We start from the raw sequence: 9,672 nt of genomic DNA, 5'->3' as shown, positions 1-9,672 counted from the left end.
AAGAGGCACAACATTGCTTAAGTGTTCAGACATTCCAATTATAGAGCAGACACATATTTGCTCCGGGTCAAGGAATAAAAAGAAACAGCAGTATTTGTGTCTGACCTCATGCTTTTCGCCTGCAGGACAAGGCCCCTCCCTGCTCCCCCCGCCCAGAGGTGACCACTGGGGTATGTTTGCTGTGTCGCATTCTTGCAGACACGTCTCGGTGTACATGACACACACACACGTGTATGTGCATGCACCCACACAGGTAGGAGTTTTCACCTGCATGCTGTACATATCACCTGTCCCAACGTTCCCACTTCGAACTTACATAGAGTTCCTCTCTGCCATTTTCCACGCTGGAATGCTCTGTGGGTATTTCACCCTGCTCCCCAGGCTGTGGGCATTTGGAGGGATTACCTGAACTTCAGCCTGTGCTGACTCACACCTCTGCAAGCATTTCTGTGCGAGCATGTGATAACGTCTTCTAAGACAGGGTCCTAGGAGTAGTGTCGCTGAAACAAAGGGTGTGCACTTTTTAAACTGCACGCATGTGTTGGGAAGGAAGAAAGATCTAAAACCTACCCTCTAAGCTTCCTCCTTAGAAAACGAGAACAAGAAGAGTCTTTTAAATCCCAAGCGAGCAGAAGAAAAGACATAATAAAAGCGAGAGTAGAAATCAATGCATTTGAAAACAGAAAATCAATTGAGGAGAAAAAAAGAAATCAAAAGCTGGTTCTTTGAAGAGATCAATAAAATCGATAAACCTCTAGTCAGGCTGACAAGAAAAAAAGGGAGAAGACACAAATTACAAATATCAGAAATCAACGAGGGGACATCACTACCGATCCCACGGACGTTAAAAGGAGGTTCAAGGGATAACATGAACAGTTCTATGCCCACAGATTTGATTACCTAGATGACATGGACCACTGCCTCGACGTAATATGCCAAAAGTCACCCGGAGAAATAGACCATTTGAATAGGTCTATATCTATGAGAGAAATTGAATCAATAATTAATAACCTTCCAAAGCAGGAAGCACCAGGTCCAGATGGGCTCGTGAAGAATTCTACCAAAGCCTGAAGGAAGGAATGATACCAGTTCTCTACAGTGTCTTCCAGAAGATTGAAGCAGCAGAGAGGCCACCACCAAACACCCTTCCCACACACGGTGCCAATTTGAATTTGCAGAAAGTAGAACAAGGGCAGTGGGATGGAGGTGGGGAACTCATTCCTCAAGTTGTCACCGAAAATCTGTCAGCGGCCTGTCTCATCTTTTCCATCTGATGGGCGATGAGTGGCATCTGACTGAAGTTTCAAGTCACACCTTCATAACGGCCACAGAGGTTGAGTGCCTCTCTCATGCTCTCACACTGGCGTTTCCCTTTTGGAAACCAAGACTGACCCGCCATTGGGCCACTCAGAACTCTGTCTTGTTAGCATGATGGTAGCAGCTGTTGATACGTGATGGGAATTCTGGTTGGTTTGTTTGTTGGCTGTGCCGCGAGGCATGGGGGATCTTAGCTCCCTGACCAGCGATCGAACCTGCGCACCCTTTACTGAGGGCGCAGAGTCTTAACCACTGGACCGCCAGGGAAGCCCAATGTTTGTTATTTTCTGTGCCCCAGGCTGTATTGTCACTATTCCTCGTGTGCCGTCACACACAGGGATTGTCAGTATGTCTGCTCTTTGCAGAGGCTCTGTGTCTGCCGAGCAAATGCATGGTGGGATCCAAGAAAACACAACGTAAAATCCCAAACTCTTGTAAAACAGTTGTATCTGAGACGTCCCTGGGCTCACTCACCCACCCGAACCTGACTGTCTCCCCAAGTGGGGCTGTAAGCCTTGCCTTAAGGGGCTTGTTTGGGGCACCGCAGAGACACCTGCCATCCTAACACCTCGTTACAAGAGGGGGATTTAGAACAAATGATTCTGGAGTCTATAGGGAGAGGCAAAAAACCCAGAATAGGCAACACACGATGGAAGGAGAAAAACAAAATGGCAGGACTGACACTGCCTGACTTCAAGACTTACTCTAACGCTACAGGAAGCAAGATGGGGGGAGAGGGAAGCGGGGAGGGGCAATACAGGGATGGGGGAGCAAAAGGTACAAACTACGATGTATAAAATAAGCTGTGGTGGCGACATCCCTGGTGGCACAGTGGATAAGACCCTGAACTCCCAATGCAGGGGACCCGGGTTCGATCCCTGGTCCAGGAACTAGATCCCACATGCATGCCTCAGCTAAAGATCCCACACACCGCAGTGAAGGTGCCGCAACTATATAAATAAATAAATAGAAAAAGACAAAAAAAAAAAGAGATAAGCTATGGTGGGTTTTCCTGCAGCAGAGAGAAGTAAAGTGTGTCTAACCCCTTAAAAAAATTAAAAAAAATAAGTTGCAAGGATATACTGTACAGCACAGGGGATATAGCCAATATTTTATAATAACTATAAACGGAGTATAGCCTTTAAAAATTGTGAATCACTAGATTGTCCACCTGTAACATATAATATTGTACATCAACTATACTTCAATTAAAAAAAGAGAATCATGACCTTTTAGGAATATTCTAGGTAATTTTTTTTTTAAGGCAGTGTGGTGTTGGTGAAAGAATAGAGAAATTTATCAGCGGAACACAATAGAGAGTCCAGAAGTAGACACCATAAATATGGTCAACTGATCTTTGACAAAAAAGCAAAGGCAATACAATGGAGTGAAGAGAGTCTCTTCAACAGATGGTGTTGGAACAACTCACATCCACATGGAAAAAAAAAAAAAAGGAATCTAGACACAAATCTTGCTCACTTCACAGTAATTAACTCAAAATGGACCAGAGACCTACATGTAGAACACAAAACTATAACACTTCTACAACGTAATGCAGGAGGAAACCTACATGATCTTGGGCATGGCAATCTGAATATCTGATTGCATATTTCAATCAGATATTTTTAGATACAACACCAAAGGCACAATCCATGAAAGAAATCACGGATAAGCTGGACTTTGTCAAAATTTTAAAAAAAGTCTGCTCTGCAAATGACCCTGTAAATAGAATAAGAAGACAGGTCATAGACTGGGAGAACATATTTGCAAAAGACACATCTGAAAAAAAAAAAAAGACTGGAATCCACAATATACAAAGAGCTCTTAAAAATCAACAATAAGAAAAACAAAGAACCCAATATAAAAACGGGCCAAAGACTCCACTTCATCACTATGTACAGACAGCAACAAGGCACAGGAAAGGATGCTCCCCGTCGGTCGCCTCTCAGGGAATTGTAAATTACCACCACGAGATCGAGATACCATCTGGCAGCTATCAGAATGACTAAGATCTGCAAACACCACCACCACACGCCAGTGAGGATCTGAAATGGGAACTCTCTTCCACGCTGGGCGTTATAAGAGGGTGCTTGCATCCTCTGTGGCCGTCTGCTCACTTGGAGGCGGGAACCACACTTTCCTGAGTGGGACCTGATGCCTTCAAGCTTCCACACCCTCCAGGTTCCCCGTCTTTGTAGCCACAAGACTCCCATTACTGCTGTTTTGCCCCTAAGGGGATGCTAGGTTCTGCCAGCTTCAAAGTGAGGACGGAGCAGCAGAGACGAGGCAGCTGTGGGCGACGGAGGACAGATAGGGCATCTGTCCCTCTGTGCTCTCGGCAGAACCCTCAGACCGCAGGGCGAGGACGCTCCCCGCTAAGCGCAAACACACAAGCGGAGCTCTTATCTCCGTCCCTCCGTTTATTTTCCCTTTGATTACACAATCTGCACACAGTCCATCACAGGTGATTTGCATGCCGCTGGCTGTCTACACACAGGTGATTTTCATTCACCTCCTGCACGCTCCAGTGTTCTTGGCCTCCTGTGTCTTGCTCTCCGAGCTCTGGGCGACACCAAAGTAGCCAGAGACCACATTCTGCCCAAAGCAAAAAGCCTCTGCTTTCCTTTTGCATGACAATGGGGTTTTTTTGGTTTGTTTTGTTTCCATTTTCAAGCTGCACCTCTCAGTCGTCTGGGCTGAATCACACCTGCACATTTAGCCTCCGTCTGTGAGGCAGGAAGCAACCTGACGCGGATGCATTAATTAAGCGGTAATGAACGTGAAGTGACATGTAAAGAAGAGAAAAGAGCCGGCCTGGGGGGTGTTGGCTGGGGCCCTGCTGGGAAATAGGAGTTTGCAAGTGGCACGTATTGTGAGATTCAAAAGCGCTTCTTTCGTGGGTGAACCGGAACTCCAGCTGTGTGAACAACGTGGACAGACTTGCTTAACAGATCAGTAGAGACAGAGAGTCAGAGAGACAGAGACAGACCTACAGAGAGAGAGGTGTACACCCTTGATTTACTAATAGCTCTCCTCTATTTAAAGATGGTCACTCAAATGCCTTCTCTAGGTTACTGGCTAGCCATACAACCGTTTAATCACATTCGCGGTGATTCCTTTCATCCAACTGCTATCAATGTGACCTGCCCAGGTGCCAGGGAGAAAACCATCTAAGGAACCTTTGAGAAGGGACCAAGGTACCGCTGTCATCTCGCTCCTGCCTGAACCCCAAGAGGGGCTCCATCCTTGGTGTCTCGATTCAGACCCCTGGTGACCAGAACCCCGAGGTGTGACATATACTTTTTCCTGCTCTGGAGATGCCGTGGAAACGTCTCTCTTGGTAAAGTGGAAAAGCTCCCCTAAAATGGCAATAAGCACAGACACAGATGCATGTCAGGGCGACTTTTTAGGAAGTGCTTTGTGCCCCCCTGCAAAAAGGATATTTTAAATGAAGTCACCATAATAAGCCCTCTTGGACAGTCAGCTGCATCACACATGAAACTTCACAGACACGCCTCCCACTTGGGTTCTCTGCCCCCAAGCCCCCAGGCACAGGTGGAGAAGGTCAGAGATGGGGGTCTTCCGGGCTGAGCAGGCCACACACCAAAACCTACGAGGGTACCCGGCGAATCAGAGACGGCCTGGAGTGAGGGTCTCCAAGGAAGAAGCCCATCCTCCAGAGAGGGTCCAAGATGACCCATGGGGGCCTGAGAAGGACATTTCAGGGCTTGCAAATGGAATTCTGGTTTTCGTCTGGAACATAAGAAAGACGTTGCACTTTGCTAAGAATTAGTAGAAGGATTGACCACCCGTGTGTGTCTGGTTCATAAACGAAATGAACGCACATGTTTTGAGATGCACGGTCACACATTGACCCACCCCTCCCCCCGCAAGGGTTAGGTCTGGAAATGAGTAAACGGAAAACCAGGTGGGGCTTGGAAGCTGTTTACTGGGGAAGAGATGAGGTCAGTGGGGTACCACCTTTCCATAGGAGAGCTGAGTCACCAACCCCAGAAGGAGATGCAGGGCCCGAGGGTGACAACTCAGGCTCAGGAAAGGGCTAATTCCAGGCTGAGTCACGGGTGCAGGGAGTGGCAGTGCCCACGAGCCTGGGATTCCTTGCTGGGCCAGAAAGTTAAAGATAGATACATCAGTGGTGGAGGCAGGGGCTCTGGTTTATAGTAGACAGCGCGAGCTGGCGACTGGATTCCCAGGGTCCATGGAGAGAGTGGAAACTCGTCAATATGGGTCCATGTCCTGGGACCGCCAGAATAAGACACTCCAAACGGGGGACTTAACGCATCCACCCTCCCCCACCCTGGAGACCACACCTCTGAGGTCAAGGTGCCCCAGGGCCGCGCCCCCTCTGGAGGCTCCAGGGGAGGGTCCTTCCCGCCTCTTCCAGCTTCTGGGGGCTCCAGGCGTCCCTGGGCTCGTGGCCGCGTCCCTCCCGTCTCTGCCTCTGTCTTCCCGGGGCTTCTCCTCTGTGTCTGGGTCTCTCCTCTTCTGTGTCTTAGAAGGACCCTGGCATTGGATGTAGGGCCACCCTCCTCCAGGAGGACCTCATCTCAGACCCTTCACTGCATCACATCTGCAGAGACCCTGTTTCCAAGTAAGGTCCTGTTTGGAGGCTGTGGGCAGATGTGAATTTGGGGGGACATGTCTCAACCCAAGAAACGGGTGGTGATAAGGCAAAGGACCGTTCTGAGATTGATGGGGTCACCCACACACATAGATTTATGTGGTCCTTCCTGGGACAAACTACTTAATACATCGATTATTGTGGTCAGCATTTCAATACAAGTCTGGGGTCTGAGAGCCAGGCTAGAGTGAGGGGTGGCCCAACAATTCCTAGTGTGAAGGGTGGCCCCAGATGAGGTGGGAAGCCGGGGGACTTGGACCGAGGATAGAGTTCATCCTGTCCCCTTCAACTCCTCACTGTTTACAAATCGCCTCGTAAAAACAGTCTGGTGGTTCCTCAATTAGTTAAATGTACAGTTACCATGTGATCGAGCACTTATCCTCCTAGGTAGAAGCTCAAGAGAAATAAAAGCGTATGTCCACATGGAAACATGTACACGCATGTTCGTAGCCATAGTATTGACAACGAAGGGTGGAAACAGCCCAAGTGTCCATGGGTGGATGGATGGGTGAGTGGACGGATGGATGGATGGATGGGTGGATGGGTGGATGGGTGGATGGATGGATGGACGGATGGGTGGATGGATGGATGGATGGGTGGGTGGATGGATGGATGGATGGATGGGTGGATGCATGGATGGATGGATGGGTGGATGGATGGGTGGATGCATGGATGGATGGGTGGGTGGATGGACGGATGGATGGGTGGATGGATGGGTGGATGGATGGATGGATGGGTGGGTGGATGGATGGGTGGGTGGGTGCATACACAGCATGGGGTCCATCCACATGATGGGATATGACTCAGCCATGAAAAGGAGCGAAGCTCTGACCCAGGCTACAGCGTGGATGGACCTTGAACACACGATGCTCAGTGAGAGAAGCAGACGCAGGAGGACACATATTTTATTATTCCATTTATGTGAAATGTCCAGTATCATCAAATCCACAGAGACAAAAAACAGATTTTTGGTTACCAGAGTCCACAGGGAGTTGGGAATGAGGACTGATTACTCAGTGCGGACAGGGTCTCCTTTTGGGGGGATAAGAATTTTCTGGAGCTGGACAGAGGTGATGGTTGCACAATATTGTGGATGTGCTAAGTGCCCCTGTATTATTGACTTTAAAAGTGTTAATCGTATGTTGTGTGAATTATAGCTCAATTTTTAAAAATGCCTCATAAATCGCAGGGAGAAGCCTGAGGACGCCTCTGCTGTGCTTCCCTGTGTGTAGTTGGCCCTTTGCCCCGTGAACTCCTAGTTCTGAGGCTTTCGTCCCTGTACCCCAGCGTCCTCACCCCTCGGGTCACTGCCAGCGTATCTGGAGTTGACCGCCCACGTCTTCAGGTCTGTGGTCCCCACGGCTGAGTGAATCCCAGCCACGACCTGAACAGGAGGAAGGGGTGGCCTGAACACCTTCGCTGATTACGCAAAGCTTCGTGCTGGAAGCCACCGTGGATGGGCCGAGGTTCCCAGGGGCTGCCATTGTTCTCATTTCCTTCTGTACCAAGGCCACAGACAGCATCCTTCCTGGCCCTGCACCCGGGGGATGACGTGGAAGGCTCGGGCCACCGTTCCCTGAGCCCTCGGGCTGCGTCTCCCGCTCCTTGGAAAGAATCATCCTGCACGTGTGCAAACGTGTCCTCCTAGACCCTTCCTCGGGAGACAAGCCCCTACTGTTTTCCGTTTACAAATGGGGGAACCGACGCACAGAGGGATGAAGGGCCTTGCATGGGACATGGACAGCTCTGTCCTGAGTTTAAGTCAGACACAAGGACCTTCCTGATAAATGAAGAGTGAGGGAATAGATGACACGAGGACGGTCTCCATAAATGCAGAGTGAATGGACAGATGGAGGCGTGATGGACAAACAGAAGGAAGGGGGTGGCGTAGAAGGTGACCAGCCCTAGGCCTGTGACTTCGGACAAGTTAACCAGCCACCCCTCCTGTCCCCCCACTGCAGTGAACCTGGTGTCCAGAACCCCCCTCACGTCCCCCCCTACAGTGAACCTGGTGTCCAGAACCCCGCTCACATCCCCCTGCTGCAGCGGAGGGGTGTCCAGAGCCCCCCATGTCACTCCCCCCTGCAGTGGACCTGGTGTCCAGAACCCCCCTCACGTCCCCCCCTGCAGTGAACCTGGTGTCCAGAACCCCCCTCACATCCCCCTGCTGCAGGGGAGCTGGCGTCTAGTTTCCCTTCTACCTCTGGAACCTGTCCCACTCTGAGCCCCTGGTCCGAGGGACTGTCAATCACACAAGAGTGAGAAGTGGCTGAAGCCCGGCCCATCACGGATCTCCCTCACTCTGTCCTTAGGCATCAGTCCAGGGCTGGTCATCTGACCCTGGCAGGGCCAGTCAGAACCCTCTAGAGGTGCTGGGAGAGAGAGGCTGTCTCCTTTCCCTGTGAGTTCTGCTCCGTAAAGATGGGGGTTTGGGGCTGCCGGGACCCTCTTTCCCTCCACGGAGTGACTGGCCTTTCCTCCAGGGCCACTAAAGCCTGCCAGGGAGACAGAGGATGGCAGAGCTGAAATCTGGGACAAGAGAGAAAACGGGAGCGGACAACCACTTGAGCCCCTGGATCCAGCCATGCCTGAAGCTGCCCTGACATTCCTAATTATCCAATTCGACAGTTTCCACGTTGGCCTCGGCTAGCATGAGCCAAGTTTCTATTGTTTGCCACCTAGAGGGACGACTCACCCACCAGGAAGCAGCGCGTCCCCACTCGGGACGGAATTCCAGAGGAGGGGGCCCACGGAGCCCTCACCTCCTGCCTCAGCCAACGCTTGGACATTCCACGGTAGCCACGTGCATGCAGCCACCGGCACCCGCCTCTGCGGCTCTCTGGATCTGAGTCTTGGACAAGTTCCTTAACTCAGACCCTCAGTTTCCATATCAACAGAAATGACAAGAATAGCACCTTAGGATGTGGAAGAATGGGGGTTTTCCATGGAAGTCTCAACCATTGCCAGCACCGCCACCCTAGTCTCACGACTCCTCTGCAGCCTCTGTCCTCTCTCGGCAAACCCCACAAATACGTTTAGGACTTTGGGGTGTCCGGGTTAAAATAACACAGCCCTAAAGTGAGCTGATGTGACGTGAGCCCTTGGCCCGCAATTAAATGGCACCGTTAAAATGGAGACACGCGTCCCCCTGCCTCCCGGCTCACCCCCGGGGGACCCTGTACTGCCTTCCCCCACCCCCACACCTTGTCCCGTGACTTACGGTGGCTGCTGGGAGGGTGGCGGTGTTGGGTGAGCAGGCCCCTTGCAGCTTGTTTGAGCCGGGTGCGGGGGACCCTCACTCCGGGGCACGGGAGGTTGCCCCTTCAGAGAAAGGTCCACACAGGAACAAGACAGCTCCCCACTCTGCCGGTGACCCTCCTGTCTGTCCCCCAACCAGCCCTGCAACAGACACCGTCCCCAACCCTCCAGGGACGCAGCAGACTGCCTCTAACGGTAACTTGTCATCTGCAGATGTAATTAAGTGCACAAAGGTTACGAAACTCGGAGCCCGAGGGCAGAGCCGCCGTGGGTGGAAAAGGTTCCTCTTTTTCACGGTGGGGTCCCTGGGGTTGGTGGTGGAATGGGTCACTAGAGTGGATTTTACATATTTTTATAATATGTCTTTTTAGAAAAACAAGTTTTAAAAAAAGTCTCACCCAAATAGATTCGGGAATCACTTCCTGAGAGCTGTTAGTTTACGATGAGAGACTGTA

The 9,672-nt window shown here is 50.8% G+C and overlaps 1 protein-coding gene across 2 annotated transcripts in view; it reads right to left on the bottom strand.

The window, feature by feature from the left end:
* Nucleotides 1-9,342, bottom strand: part of P2RY8 (P2Y receptor family member 8) — a 19,615-nt gene extending 10,273 nt beyond the window's left edge. Inside the window, exons 1-2 of one of the 2 annotated variants that reach the window (XR_009538582.1) lie at nucleotides 9,180-9,342; nucleotides 3,800-4,234 (exon numbers count right to left, since the gene is read on the bottom strand). The gene's annotated coding sequence lies outside the window, so the exon portion shown is untranslated. Of the gene's footprint in view, nucleotides 1-3,799; nucleotides 4,235-9,179 lie in introns of those variants that run through there. The other variant, XM_060138581.1, reaches the window with a different exon arrangement.
* Nucleotides 9,343-9,672: the final 330 nt, after the last annotated feature.

The sequence above is a fragment of the Lagenorhynchus albirostris genome, chromosome X, assembly GCF_949774975.1.
Source record: "Lagenorhynchus albirostris chromosome X, mLagAlb1.1, whole genome shotgun sequence".
In the NCBI taxonomy this organism is placed as follows: Eukaryota; Metazoa; Chordata; class Mammalia; order Artiodactyla; family Delphinidae; genus Lagenorhynchus; species Lagenorhynchus albirostris.
The sequence above is the reverse complement of the archived record's forward strand: the minus strand, read 5'-3'. Positions and strand labels throughout refer to the sequence as shown.